The sequence below is a fragment of the Podarcis bocagei genome (genome assembly GCF_964188305.1).
Source record: "Podarcis bocagei genome assembly, chromosome: 2".
In the NCBI taxonomy this organism is placed as follows: Eukaryota; Metazoa; Chordata; class Lepidosauria; order Squamata; family Lacertidae; genus Podarcis; species Podarcis bocagei.
The window spans coordinates 1,456,374-1,471,045 of NC_138126.1; the positions used below are offsets into that span (position 1 = coordinate 1,456,374).

General features: G+C 49.6%; 4 protein-coding genes across 6 annotated transcripts in view; 3 read left to right on the plus strand and 1 right to left on the minus strand.

Moving 5' to 3' along the window:
* LOC308580709 (uncharacterized protein) overlaps positions 1-14,672 on the plus strand; it is a 263,178-nt gene that overhangs the window by 234,427 nt on the left and 14,079 nt on the right. The gene's annotated exons all lie outside the window — the stretch shown is intronic.
* The window catches only part of LOC308581176 (uncharacterized protein), a 270,653-nt gene that overhangs the window by 190,899 nt on the left and 65,082 nt on the right, over positions 1-14,672 (minus strand). The gene's annotated exons all lie outside the window — the stretch shown is intronic.
* Positions 1-14,672, plus strand: part of LOC308580638 (uncharacterized protein) — a 327,057-nt gene that overhangs the window by 108,319 nt on the left and 204,066 nt on the right. The window lies entirely within an intron of this gene.
* Positions 1-14,672, plus strand: part of LOC308580832 (uncharacterized protein) — a 265,061-nt gene that overhangs the window by 11,872 nt on the left and 238,517 nt on the right. The window contains exon 1 of one of the 2 annotated variants that reach the window (XM_081183045.1): positions 5,166-5,253. The exons of the other annotated variant lie outside the window; for it this stretch is intronic. The gene's annotated coding sequence lies outside the window, so the exon portion shown is untranslated. Of the gene's footprint in view, positions 1-5,165; positions 5,254-14,672 lie in introns of those variants that run through there. 2 annotated transcript variants of the gene reach the window in all.

Here is a 14,672-nt window from a genome sequence, read left to right on the forward strand (position 1 = left end):
AATCCAGCTTGCACTTCTGGGAGTTCTCGGTCCACATACTGCTTGAGCCTTCCTTGTAGAATTTTAAGCATAACCTTGCTAGCATGTGAAATGAGTGCAATTGTGCGGTAGTTGGAGCATTCTTTGGCACTGCCTTTCTTTGGGATTGGGATGTAGACTGATCTTCTCCAATCCTCTGGCCACTGCTGAGTTTTCCAAACTTGCTGGCATATTGAGTGTAGCACCTTAACAGCATCATCTTTTAAAATTTTAAACAGTTCAGCTGGAATACCATCACTTCCACTGGCCTTGTTATTTGCAGTGCTTTCTAAGGCCCATTTGACTTCACTCTCCAGGATGTCTGGCTCAAGGTCAGCAACCACACTACCTGGGGTGTACGAGACATCCATATCTTTCTGGTATAATTCCTCTGTGTATTCTTGCCACCTCTTCTTGATGTCTTCTGCTTCAGTTAGGTCTTTACCACTTTTGTCCTTTATTATGGTAATCTTTGTACGAAATGTTCCTTTCATATTTCCGATTTTCTTGATCAGATCTCTGGTTCTTCCCATTCTGTTGTTTTCCTCTATTTCTTTGCATTGCTCGTTTAAGAAGGCCTTCTTGTCTCTCCTTGCTATTCTTTGGAAATCTGCATTCAAATTCCTGTATCTTTCACTATCTCCCTCGCATTTTGCTTGCCTTCTCTCCCCCGCTATTTGTAAGGCCTCGTTGGACAGCCACTTTGCTTTCTTGCATTTCCTTTTCATTGGGATGGTTTTAGTTGCTGCCTCCTGTATAATGTTGCGAGCCTCCACCCATAGTTCTTCAGGCACTCTGTCCAGCAAATCTAAATCCTTAAACCTGTTCCTCACTTCCACTGTGTATTCATAAGGGATTTGGTTTAGATTGTATCTTACCTGTCCAGTGGTTTTTCCTACTTTCTTCAGTTTAAGCTTGAATTTTGCTATAAGAAGCTGATGATCTGAGCCACAGTCAAATCCAGGTCTTGTTTTTGCTGACTGTATAGAGCTTCTCCATCTTTGGCTGCAGAGAATATAATCAATCTGATTTCGATGTTGCCCATCTGATGATGTCCATGTTAGAGTTGTCTCTTGTGTTGTTGGAAAAGCGTGTTTGTGATGACCAGCTTGTTCTCATGACAGAACTCTATTAGCCTTTGCCCTGCTTCGTTTTGATCTCCAAGGCCAAACTTGCCAGTCGTTCCTTTTATCTCTTGATTCCCTACTTTAGCATTCCAATCCCCTATAATGATCTTCGTTTTTTTGATGCTGAGCTTCAGACCATTTTTTGTGCTCTCCTCTTTCACCTTCAATAAAAGGTTCTTTAATTCCTCTTCACTTTCTGCCATCAAGGTTGTGTCATCTGCATATCTGAGGTTGTTGATATTTCTTCCGGCAATCTTAATTCCGGCTTGGGATTCATCCAGCCCAGCCTTTCGCATGATGAATTCTGCATATAAGTTAAATAAGCAGGGAGACAATATACAGCCTTGCCGTACTCCTTTCCCAATTTTGAACCAATCAGTTGTTCCATATCCAGTTCTAACTGTAGCTTCTTGTCCCACATAGAGATTTCTCAGGAGACAGATGAGGTGATCAGGCACTCCCATTTCTTTAAGAACTTGCCATAGTTTGCTGTGGTCGACACAGTCAAAGGCTTTTGCATAATCAATAAAGCAGAAGTAGATATCTTTCTGGTGGTGTAGTGGTTAAGAGCGGTAGTCACGTAAACTGGGGAACCGGGTTCGCATCCCCGCTCCTCCACATGCAGCTGCTGGGTGACCTTGGGCCAGTCACACTTCTTTGAAGTCTCTCAGCCCCACTCACCATTTATTGCCCTTCTATTTGCCAGGAGGTGATGGACCCTCACTAACTCAGGCTGCAGGTTGCTCAGGGCAACTGCTTCCAGGCCCAGACGGGGGGGGGGCATATGGGCCACGTGGCCAGGGCCTCCAATTCCAAAGGGGGCCTCCGTCTGCATATTCCCAATCGCAGGGGATGCTCTGTCTTTATCTGCAGGTCCGGTTCAAGCCTTGAAATAAAATTATTTGTCAGCATAACTTTTGTGAAAATGATTTATATACCGTATTTTTCGCTCTATAGGACGCACTTTTCCCCCTTCCAAAATGAAGGGAAACTGTGTGTGCGTCCTATGGAGCGAAGACGCCATAGCCCCGCGACCCTCTCCCGGCTGGAGAGGTGACGCGCGGCTATGGCAGGAGCCTCTATAGCCCCGCGTCACCTCCCCAGCCGGGAGAGCACTCGTGGGGCTAAAGCAGCCCCCCGCGACCCTCTCCCGGCTGGAGAGGTGACGCGCAGCTATGGCAGGAGCCTCTATAGCCGCGCGTCACCTCTCCAGCCGGGAGAGCACTCGTGGGGCTAAAGCAGCCCCCCGCGACCCTCTCCTGGCTGGAGAGGTGACGCGCGGCTATGGCAGGAGCCTCTATAGCCGCGCGTCACCTCCCCAGCCGGGAGAGCGCGAGCAGGGCTAAAGAAGCCATAGCCCCGCGACCCTCTCCTGGCTGGAGAGGTGACGCGCGGCTATGGCAGGAGCCTTTCCGCTGCGCCTTTCCGCTGCTCCCTGAACTGCTCTTTGGGGCTGGTGGTGGGCTTTCCCCCGCCAGCCCCAAAGAGCAGGTCGAAAGGAACCTGAAGCCTGGAGAGCGAGAGGGGTCAGTGCACCTCTCACTCTCCAGGCTTCCAAGGTAGCCGCCTGAACGCACCTTAAACGGCACCTTGTTTTAGAGCGGGAAAACAAGCGGGGGAAAGTTCTCCCCCTCTCTGTGCAGCGCCTCCTGCCGCTTCACTGAAGGGGCACTGGGCAGAGAGGGGGAGGATTTTTTTTTCTTGTTCTCCCCTCTCTAAAACAAAGTGCGTCCTATTGTCCGGTGCGTCCTATGATGCGAAAAATACGGTACTTACTTATTTATAAGACTTCAGTTATACCCAGGGTAAAAAATATACATAATTTTTATTAACAGGCCAATCCACTCACATTATTTCCAAATCATATTACTTCCAAATTATACAGCCAAATTTTTAAATTTTGTTGGGGGTACCCAGACATCAAGCTCCGAACGAGGATCAAAACATCACTTCTGTTACTGCTTTTATCAAACAGTTCTATCCAGATCTGTCCAGATAGCCTCTTTATTACTTTCTTCATCTTCTTGTTGTTATCATGTATTCCTTTCTTTGCAATCTCTGATAGTCTTCACAAGCAGGTTAGGAACAAACAATATCTGCGTGGGTTTTGCACACTTCAAGAGTCATATCTCATAAGGACAGCCACCATTCCTCCCCTTCTTCAAAGATTTGTCCTTGGTCTGTCCTATTAATTTTCCCAAGCTTGCCACGTATATCACAAAGGGGCTCTGCCAGGTTATCACATTCAATCCATCATTCACATTCCAATGACCCTGGTCCTCCTCCCCTTGTCTTTCTTTGACAAGCCTGTCTTAGCAAGACGCCATTAAAAACTGCGTCATAGAATTTTCCTCCGCTCTCCAAAGTCCTCTCTTCAATCAATAATTCACTCCACACAGCTCTTAAATTCTTGCTTGCGATTAGTAAAAGGCGACGATTTGTCTCTCTGGGGTGGAGGTTTATAAATACTCACATAAGGCAAAGAAAATAAAAGTTTTTTCCTCCACCCCCCCCCTCTTTTTTTCGCTCCACACGTACCAGTCTCATAATGGTGGTTCATCGCTTGATTTATTTGTCTCCTCCCGTCGCTCCAATCAGAGATGCATTAATCAGCAGCCTTATCAGCAGCCAGTGTGGTGTAGTGGTTGAGAGCGGTAGTCTTGTAATCTGGGGAACCGGGTTCGCGTCTCCGCTCCTCCACATGCAGCTGCTGGGTGACCTTGGGCCAGTCACACTTCCTTGAAATCTCTCAGCCCCACTCACCTCACAGAGTGTTTGTTGTGGGGGAGGAAGGGAAAGGAGAATGTTAGCCGCTTTGAGACTCCTTAAAGGGAGTGAAAGGTGGGATATCAAATCCAAACTCTTCTTCTTCTTCTATCTCTCGAACTTTGCTTGATGTATGTGCTTCAGCTTCATTCCAATTATATATTTCCAATTGTATTTTCGAGCTGAAGCAAACCAGGGCGCTGATTGGAGACAGCGTCAGGAAGAGCCGAACACACCGAGGGCTGGTGCCAAATGTCCTGCACCCCCTTTCAAATCCGGGGGTGCATTCTGGACATCACTGGCAAGGCTGACCCCTCCAACTCCTTGGGGGGGCAGGAAGACTGCATACTTCCCATAGCAGGCTCTTTATTACCTCGTGTGGGTCGGAGAGATGTTATTGTCGGCCATCTTCCAATGCGCCAGCTGGTGGCCCCCCCAGGGTAAAAATAAAGGGGGGGCACATTATCTCCCTGACCTGGGCCTCTGCCTGGCTCTGCAAGGCCCTGACTGCTTCCACACTGAAATGAAAAACAGAGCATGCCTTTCTGCTCCCGGTGACTAACCAAATACAGCAGGATGGAGGGAGGGAGGAGAAGACCGGGGGGGGGGGGAATCCACCCGTTTCTGGATGAAATATCACTTTTACCACTAAACCCTGAGCTGGAAAGAGACAAGAACAAAAGAGCAGCCATGCCTGGCCCCAGTCAGTCTCTGGACTCCTCCAGTCCCCTATCAGTCTTCCTGATTCCTGGTTCCACAAGTATTGACAGCTCCTCCTCCCTCCCCCCCTTGGGTTGGAAGGTCCGTCATTACTGCACTCATTTTACCGGGGGAATCCAGTGGGTGTTTTTTTAATGGGGGGAGGAGAGGGGCTGGTGTTTGAAGCTGGGCTGGGCTGTTAGGGGGCGAAGCTCAGCAATGCAGCCGTTGCTCTGCATGCAGAAGGACCCCGGCTGAGTGCTTGGCATGCAGAAGGAGGCCCAGAAGGAGATGCTCCCCCTGCCTCAACTTGCCCAGCTTCCCCCCCTCCCTCCCTGCCGCCAGTTGGGGGGCGGGGGCCGGGTCCCCATGGAGCCCCCAGAGCAGGAGGCCAGAGGCAGCGCCGCCCCGTCTCCTTCCCCTCCGGACACAGGGAGGGGCTGCTCTTGGAGATGGAGCTCTAGGGTCGCCTGCGTCTCAAAAGGAGCCGGACGTGTCGCTGGGAAATGCGCCGGAAGTTTCCAGACAGGGAAAGGAGGAGGGGCGTCGCTGAAGAGGCCCCCCCCCGTCGTCGTCGCCGCCCTTTCTATTGCAGACAAGGAAAGCGGACTAATCCGGAGCCAGGGAGGCGGAGGACCAAGAGGTGAAGAGGGAGGGAAGGGTTGCCATATTTCAAAAAGGAAAAACCAGGACACCCCCAAAATTGTAGAACTTTTTTTTAGACAAGGCCCCAAATAAACGCCAAAAAAGCCCATGAGTTTTCAACTGACTTAAATTCAGGACTAAGTGCCATCTTTTGGAAATTCCGCCTTTGAAACTCCTCACCTGGAGTACTGCGTCCAGTTCTGGGCACCACAGTTCAAGAAGGACACTGACAAACTGGAACGTGTCCAGAGGAGGGCAACCAAAATGGTCAAAGGCCTGGAAACGATGCCTTATGAGGAACGGCTAAGGGAGCTGGGCATGTTTAGCCTGGAGAAGAGGAGGTTAAGGGGTGATATGATAGCCATGTTCAAATATATAAAAGGATGTCACATAGAGGAGGGAGAAAGGTTGTTTTCTGCTGCTCCAGAGAAGCGGACACGGAGCAATGGATCCAAACTACAAGAAGGAAGATTCCACCTAAACATTAGGAAGAACTTCCTGACAGTAAGAGCTGTTCGACAGTGGGATTTGCTGCCAAGGAGTGTGGTGGAGTCTCCTACTTTGGAGGTCTTTAAGCAGAGGCTTGACAATCATATGTCAGGAGTGCTCTGATGGTGTTTCCTGCTTGGCAGGGGGTTGGACTCGATGGCCCTTGTGGTCTCTTCCAACTCTATGATTCTATGAAATCTTTTGCTAGTCTTTCTTTTGAATGGGGTGGGGGGTTTCAATCTGGCCAGTCCCCACACAAAAGAATAAATGGAAACGTATCAAACAGGGCAGCATTTGGAAACCACCTGGTTGCAAACCACTCTGGGTCCTTTGGCCTCCTGCTAGCAGAACTGCCTGAACTGGGAGCAGAGTAGGACTTACTCCCGAGTAAGCAGGCATCGGATGGAAGATTGTGTATCAATAAGGCTTTTGGCCATGAATTTATACCTACAGCTAAAATGAGAAAAGAGAAGAGGTTCTTTATGCAGGCCCCAAACTAGACCCCAAGCAGCTATTTAAGGACAGTGAGGGAAGAATTATTAGTTGGGAAGTCAAAATAAAAAAATTCCTTGCAGTAGTACCTTAAAGACCAACTAAGTTAGTTCTTGGTATGCGCTTTCGTGTGCATGCACACTTCTTCAGATACACTGAAACAGAAGTTGCCAGATCCTTCTATATACTGAGAAGGTGGGGAGGGGTGTTACTCAGAAGGGTGGTGGGAATGGGAGATAGGCAGATAGCTGAGAGAGCCTGTTGACGACTCTTAACGACTGTAATAGGTCTTACAGGAAAAGGCAAGGGGCGAGAAGGTGAAAAATGGCTTAGTCATGTATAATGAGATAACAATCCAATGTCTTTGTTCAGACCACCTTCTCACTATATAGAAGGATCTGGCAACTTCTGTTTCAGTGTATCTGAAGAAGTGTGCATGCACACGAAAGCACATACCAAGAACTAACTTAGTTGGTCTTTAAGGTGCTACTGGAAGGAATTTTTTTATTTTGACTATGGCAGACCAACACGGCTACCTATCTGTAGTTGGGAAGTGACACTGGCAGGAAGGAAGAACAGTCCTGGAGGAAGAATTATAAACAGCAAATGGGGAGAAATCAGACTTTTACATACTGTATGGGATGCAGGAGGTGGTGAGGGGCTTTTTATACAGAAGCAGAGAGAAGCTGCAAAAGCCAGATATATGAGCAGAAATCAGGGCGAATGAGAAGAAATCCCCTCAGGAAGCAGGGATCCCGGGGAATCTGCCTCCTCGGCGCCTGAAACTGAGGCGAGGCTCAGATCCCGAAGGGCGGGAAGTTGGGAAAAGGCGGGAAAAGTCGTTGAGGGGAAGCAGCAGCGGGGGGAGGGCCTCCTCCTCTCTCGCCCCTCAGAGACACGACGGGGACCCTCTTGGGAGGGGGGCAGAAAGGGGTCTCTCTCTCTCCCCCCCCTCACAACCCCCTTGCAGCGGGGGGAGGGGCTCCTCCTCTCTCGCCCCTCAGAGACACGACGGGGACCCTCTTGGGAGGGGGGCAGAAAGGGGTCTCTCTCTCTCCCCCCCCTCACAACCCCCTTGCAGCGGGGGGAGGGGCTCCTCCTCTCTCGCCCCTCAGAGACACGACGGGGACCCTCTTGGGAGGGGGGCAGAAAGGGGTCTCTCTCTCTCTCCCCCCCCCTCACAACCCCATTGCAGCGGGGGGAGGGGCTCCTCCTCTCTCGCCCCTCAGAGACACGACGGGGACCCTCTTGGGAGGGGGGCAGAAAGGGGTCTCTCTCTCTCCCCCCCCCCTCACAACCCCATTGCAGCGGGGGGAGGGGCTCCTCCTCTCTCGCCCCTCAGAGACACGACGGGGACCCTCTTGGGAGGGGGGCAGAAAGGGGTCTCTCTCTCCCCCCCCTCACAACCCCATTGCAGCGGGGAAGGGGCTCCTCCTCTCTCGCCCCTCAGAGACACGACGGGGACCCTCTTGGGAGGGGGGCAGAAAGGGGTCTCTCTCTCCCTCCCCCCCTCACAACCCCCTTGCAGCGGGGGGAGGGGCTCCTCCTCTCTCGCCCCTCAGAGACACGACGGGGACCCTCTTGGGAGGGGGGCAGAAAGGGGTCTCCCCCCCTCACAACCCCATTGCACTCCTCTCATGGCGGAAGGGGAGCCCACCCTCTCCCTGCCGGGCCAAGGGGGTCTCTGGGCGCAGGAGAGCCTGTGGGGAGGATGGGGGAGAGGAGAGGAAGCGCCCCTTCTCTCTCTCTCAGGCAGCCCCATGTCTCTTCCCCCCCCCCAGGGGCTGGGTCCATCTCTGGGCTTCACAGAGGACCCCCCTGGGCTGGGGGGGGAGGGACCCCCCTTGGCTTCCCTGGCTCAGCCCCTCCCCCACTCTCCTGACCCACAGGGGGAGGGGCAGCCCTTCCCTCCTCCTCACTCAGCCCCTCCCCCGCTCTCCTGACCCACAGGGGGAGGGGCAGCCCTTCCCTCCTTCTCACTCAGCCCCTCCCCTCCCAGCCTCCCTCTTTGCAGATTGAAAACCACCTCCTTCTCTCCCCGCAAACCCAGGTCACCCCCAGATATGATGCCCCCCCCCCGCAGCCATCTCGCCCCCTGCTGTGGGGAGGAGGAAGGAGGGGGGCCAGGCCCCCATGGAGCCCCCAGAGGCAGCGCCGTCCCGTCCTCTGCCCATCCCAACACAGGGAGGGGCTGCTCTATAGACGTAGCTCTAGGGGCAAGCGCATCCCAAAAGGAACCGGAAGTGTCGCTGTTGAATGTGCCGGAAGTTTCCAGGAAAGGGGAGGAGGGGCGTCAGTGGAGAACCCCCCCCCGCCCTTTCTATTGCAGACAAGGAGAGCGGACTAATCCGGAGCCAGGGAGGCGGAGGACCAAGAGGTAAAGGGGGAGAGAAGGGGGGGGGGAATAGAGGGGGGGACAAGGGGGGAGGAGGAGGAAGAGACCCCCCCGCAAGGAGAGCGCCCTCCCTGGGGCCCGTCGACAGGGGCCCCGATCCAGGCCCCGACCCAGGGGGGGGAAGGGGGGACCCCAGACCTGCAAGGTCTCCTGGGCAGCAGCAGCAGCAGCCCCGCCAGACTCCCCTTCCTCCTTCCTGGGGGGCCGAGAGAGGCTCAGCTGCCCTGGCGGGAAGGGGAAGGAGGACCCCAAGCAGGGCTGGGGGTGGGGCTGAGGCCCCCCATTCTCCCTGGGGTCGCCTGGCTGGGGAAAGGGAGGGAGGGAGTCCAGGGAAGGGTTAATGGAAAAGGGGGAGGAGCCTCGACAGAGACCCCGCCCCTTCCATCACCTCATTCTCCCTGGGGTCGTGGGGCGCCTGGCTGGGTCCCCAAGAGACCAGCTGAGCTTGTTCTGGCGATGAGCTTTCGTTTGCATGCACACTTCTTCAGATTGGACAGTCTTCTACCTGAAATTTGGGAAACACTTTTTCTTTCCTCGCCATAATATCTCTTTCAAACTGTGAACTTTCAGTCCAAAAACCTCTCCCTTTATCTTGTCCAAACAAGATGATTTGATGGTATTGAAACTAATCCGCCACCACACCTCCCTCCTCATCCTGTTTATTCAGTTTTATTTCTTCTTCCGAAAAGTCCAAAAGATCTCTGTAAGTTACCCATTGCTTCTTCCGTATTGCATTTTAAAAAAAGCTGTTGCTTTTGTGGGTTGGAGCCAAAGAGGTGGTTTTCTTTCCAGCATATTATTATATTTATCCCATACTGTAAAAAGGATTTTCTGAATAACCTGGTTCATAGAGCTCTTGTGTTTTTTAGTTTTATCCTGCCATAAATAAGCGTGCCAACCAAACATAGTCTTACGACCTTTGTTCTAAGAAAAACCTGTTCCTTTTCCCTTATGGGGTATTCAAGAGCCCATATAGTCCTTAAGTGGGTTCCATATTGGTAGGAGAAAATAACAGAGGCCAAGCAGAGAATACGGAGAAGCAAAGCGGCTAGTAAGCCTGGTCTTTATTACGCTATTGCAACAGTGTCCCCCCCCCTCACCACAACCAGGAGGGAGGTGTGCAAGGCCTTATATAGTCTTTTGAAATTGCCCACCCAAGACCACCCCCCCCCCAAATATCATACAGAAGGAGACTGTCTACAGCAGGAATACATCACAGGAGGCAGTCTACAGCAGAAAACCTGACCCCAAGGATACCTGTTAATGGTCACTAACTGCATTACCTGGGCAGCCTGGCCATTCTTTTGTGATGGTAAATTTCCTGAATCCAGGTCACAGGCCCACCCTGTTCATCCCTCCTTAAGGCAGTATTTGTAAGCACAAAGAAAATGGGAAGGCTTCCATTTGCCTCCTTTACTGCAGAGGAATATTTGAGTACGTTTCCGGGCACAATTCAAAGTGTTGGTGCTGACCTTTCAAGCCCTAAACGGCCTTAGTCCTGTATGCCTGAAGGAGCGTCTCCACCCCCATTGTTCTGCCTGGACACTGAGATCCAGCGCCGAGGGCCTTCTGGCGGTTCCCTCATTGCAAGAAGTGAGGTTACAGGGAACCAGACAGAGGGCCTTCTGAGTAGTGGCGCTTGCCCTGTGGAATGCCCTCCCATCAGATGTCAAGAAATTAAGCAGCTATCTTATTTTTAGAAGACATCTGAAGGCAGCCCTGTTTAGGGAGTTTTTAATATTTCATGCTTTACTGTTTTTAACACTCCATTGGGAGCCGCCCAGAGTGGTTGGGGAAACTCAGCCAGCTGGGCAGGGTAAAAATAATAAATTTTATTATTATTATTATTATTATTATTATTATTATTATTATTATTGGTCTGTGGTGCTCAATGTTTAGGGATAGTAAATATTAGGACTTAATTAGAACTTGTGTGTTATAATGGAGATATGTTATAAAATAGTCTCAGTGTATTTTAGAATGGGAGTTATGTGAAGGGTTTTTTTGTGTTTGATCCGTGTTTCTGTGTAAATACTGTGTGTCAGACTGAGAATGTCATCAGGAAGGTCTAGGAAAGGGTGCACCTGCTTCTGAGCATCAGAAATGAGCATGGAAAGAGTTAATATCATAAACCTACCGGAATTGGCCCCCTCCCTTTGTAACAAGCAGCTGTAGTTCTTTTGGGATTTAATATCAGCTCATGAAAAGTTGGGCACACGACCCAGAAAGCTGCCTGGCTCCCTCTGTCTGAAGGCAGAGATATGTACCACACGCCATAGTCGAATTCGGCTGGACTTGCCATGGGAAAGCAGAAGGGGCAACCAAGGAAGGGGGAGACAGCCAAAGAAACCTGCTCTCACACAAGTGCCCCCCTTCCGTAACCTTAGCAAAGCCCAAGTTCAAACACCAGCCCCTATTTAAAAGAGGCCCCCGTAATGACGACACTGGACTGCCCTTTACGGTTGCCGTAAGTTACTCTTCCAAGTCTGAAAAGCGCGTAGCAACTCTGGTCTATTTTGCAGGGCTGTTGTTGGCCGGCTAACTGGCGGCCAGCACAGTTGCAACTGTTCTACTCACACATGTATAGGCACATTTGGGTGATGTCGCGACACAAATATCATTTCTCGATATTGAAATATTGTTGGGGTGTCAATGTCCCCCTTGCGTCAATGTGCCCCACCTCCCCCATTCCGCATTTTCAGAGGAGGGGGAAGAATGGGAAAGTTTGTCCCCCCAGATAAGACTCCCATCCTTCCTGGCCATGGGCCATCCTTACTTGGGCAGGTGGTACTTTGAGTCCAACCACGTCTGTAGGGCCAGAGATGCCTCAACTCAGCATAGAAGGTTCCTCTAGGGCTCAGTGTTACGTGGGAGTTGGTGGAACAGGATCTTAAGGGTTCTTGAGACATTTCCAACGGATAGTGATTGGTATCCAGACCCTAACACTATAAATCCAAGGTGTCCACACTGAGCAGTTTATCAACCCTGCTGGCCGCTGGGGAAGACCTTCTGAAGGAAATCATTTTCCCCAAATTGCTTCCTTCCTTCCTCCGCTGCTGCTGCTGCCCAAACTAAAGGAATGTTTGGATGAAATCCCAGGGATGTCTGGCTCCTATTACAAAGAGATCCAGTTGATATTCTAGAAAAAAGTGTGGCTAAGATTCTGAGTCACAATCATGGCTGAGAAATACAGCCAGGGAATATGAAACTGATTTGAAGATTGGTTTCTTCTTTACACTTCATTATTATTATTATTATTATTATTATTATATTACATTCAGGAGGACACACCATGGGTTTCATCTTCTTTCTTTTCTTTCCAACAATCAGTGTTATTCACCTTTAATACTATTTCAGTGTCACACATATTTTTATGTTGTGATCTTCATATGAAGAGAGGTATAACAATTTAATAAATAATTCCCAGTTGGAACAGAGCTAGAATATCCAGAAGCCCTTGGCCACCCACGGCAAAGGAGGAAGAACAGTGAGAGAGGCCTGGACAGGGAATCTCCTCTAAGATAAGCCAGTGTCAGGAGGCAGGTGCGAGACCCGGTGGCATATAATTATTACAAATCATAATTGGGGTGGGTGTCTCAATCTGGCCTTCCCAGCAGTCAGGCTCCAGCTGCTTTCCTTCTGCATCTCCAGCTCTCTCCATTCAAGAATGCAAGGCTGAGAGATGGAGTTCCAGCCCAAAGAACATTCTCCAACTGAGCACTCCTTCAACCAACCACAAGCACCAAGCCTTGTCACTAGACTTATATATGGGTCTCCCAAAATGGTCAGTATGGACCTCCTGAGGCCAAAGGGAATGTGCAGCTGATGAATAAAGATCTAGAGGTCGAAGGGGACAAAATGTGGCCCAAGGGGTGGAGGATTATAGTGCAGCAGATGAAGAACTTCATGATGAATTTAGGACCCTGATGAATATTGGCCAGGTTCATGGAACATAGAGCAGCTCCCGTTCCTGTGAGAAACCACTTTTTATAAAACGTAAACACCACAGTTCAACCGTATTCTAGGATAATGCTGCTTCATTAATGCTTAATTAAGGGTTAGGAAAGGCTGATGATGCATGACCATTATTTAACATTATTTCATCTGTCTTTCCTAAAAACTTGGAACATATGGAGGACAGGAAAGAATGTACGAGACGTCAAAATAAGAACAGATGCTAATTGATGTGTGTAATATTCCTTTGTTCTCCTCCTAGAAAACAAATAGAATTTTCTCCCCACCCCATCGAAAGAAGACAATGGAGAAGGCAGTCAGAATTCTGGTGGGCCATGTCCAATGGGAATAACAAAGAAACCATTTAAATACATGGAGTGTGAAAAGAGAGAACATAAACAATTTCAAAGTATGGAGTGTGGAAGGAGCTTCACTGACAGTGGAAAGCTTAGAAAACATCAATGGACTCACACAGGGGAGAAACCATTTAAATGCATGGAGTGTGGAAAGAGCTTCGCTAAGAGTGGAGACCTTAGAATTCATCAACGGAGTCACACTGGGGAGAAACCATTTGAATGCATGGAGTGTGGAAGGAGCTTCACTGACAGTGGAAAACTTAGAAAACATCAATGGACTCACACAGGGGAGAAACCATTTAATTGCATGGAGTGTGGAAAGAGCTTCGCTAAGAGTGGACACCTTAGAATTCATCAACGGAGTCACACGGGGGAGAAACCATTTAAATGCATGGAGTGTGGAAAGAGCTTCAGTGGGAGTGGACACCTTAATATTCATCAACGGAGTCACACTGGGGAGAAACCATTTGAATGCATGGAGTGTGGAAAGAGCTTCACTACTAGCAGAAGCCTTAGAATTCATCTACGGACTCACACTGGGGAGAAACCTTTTAAATGTATGGAGTGTGGAAAGAGCTTCAGCCAGAGTGGAAACCTTAGAATTCATCAACGGACTCACACAGGGGAGAAACCATTTAATTGCATGGAGTGTGGAAAGAGCTTCAGTCAGAGTGGAGACCTTAGAATTCATCAACGGAGTCACACGGGGGAGAAACCTTTTAAATGTATGGAGTGTGGAAAGAGCTTCAGTGGGAGTGGAAACCTTAGAATTCATCAACGGAGTCACACTGGGGGGAAAGCTTTTAAATGTATAGAGTGTGGAAAGAGCTTCAGTAGGAGTGGACACCTTAGAATTCATCAACAGACTCACACAGGGGAGAAACCATTTAAATGCATGGAGTGTGGAAAGAGCTTCAGTCAGAGTGGAGACCTTAGAAAACATCAACGAACTCACACAGGGGAGACACCATTTAAATGCATGGAGTGTGGAAAGAGCTTCAGTCAGAGTGGAAACCTTAGAATTCATCAACGGACTCACACAGGGCAGAAACCATTTAATTGCATGGAGTGTGGAAAGAGCTTCAGTCAGAGTGGAGACCTTAGAATTCATCAACGGAGTCACACGGGGGAGAAACCTTTTAAATGTATGGAGTGTGGAAAGAGCTTCAGTGGGAGTGGAAACCTTAGAATTCATCAACGGAGTCACACTGGGGAGAAAGCTTTTAAATGTATAGAGTGTGGAAAGAGCTTCAGTAGGAGTGGACACCTTAGAATTCATCAACAGACTCACACAGGGGAGAAACCATTTAAATGCATGGAGTGTGGAAAGAGCTTCAGTCAGAGTGGAGACCTTAGAAAACATCAACGAACTCACACAGGGGAGACACCATTTAAATGCATGGAGTGTGGAAAGAGCTTCAGTCAGAGTGGAGACCTTAGAATTCATCAACGGAGTCACACGGGGGAGAAACCTTTTAAATGTATGGAGTGTGGAAAGAGCTTCAGTGGGAGTGGAAACCTTAGAATTCATCAACGGAGTCACACTGGGGAGAAAGCTTTTAAATGTATAGAGTGTGGAAAGAGCTTCAGTCAGAGTGGACACCTTAGAATTCATCAACAGACTCACACTGGGGAGAAACCATTTAAATGCATGGAGTGTGGAAAGAGCTTCAGTGCAAGTGGAGTTCTTACAAAACATCAACAAACTCATACAGGGGAGAAACCATATAA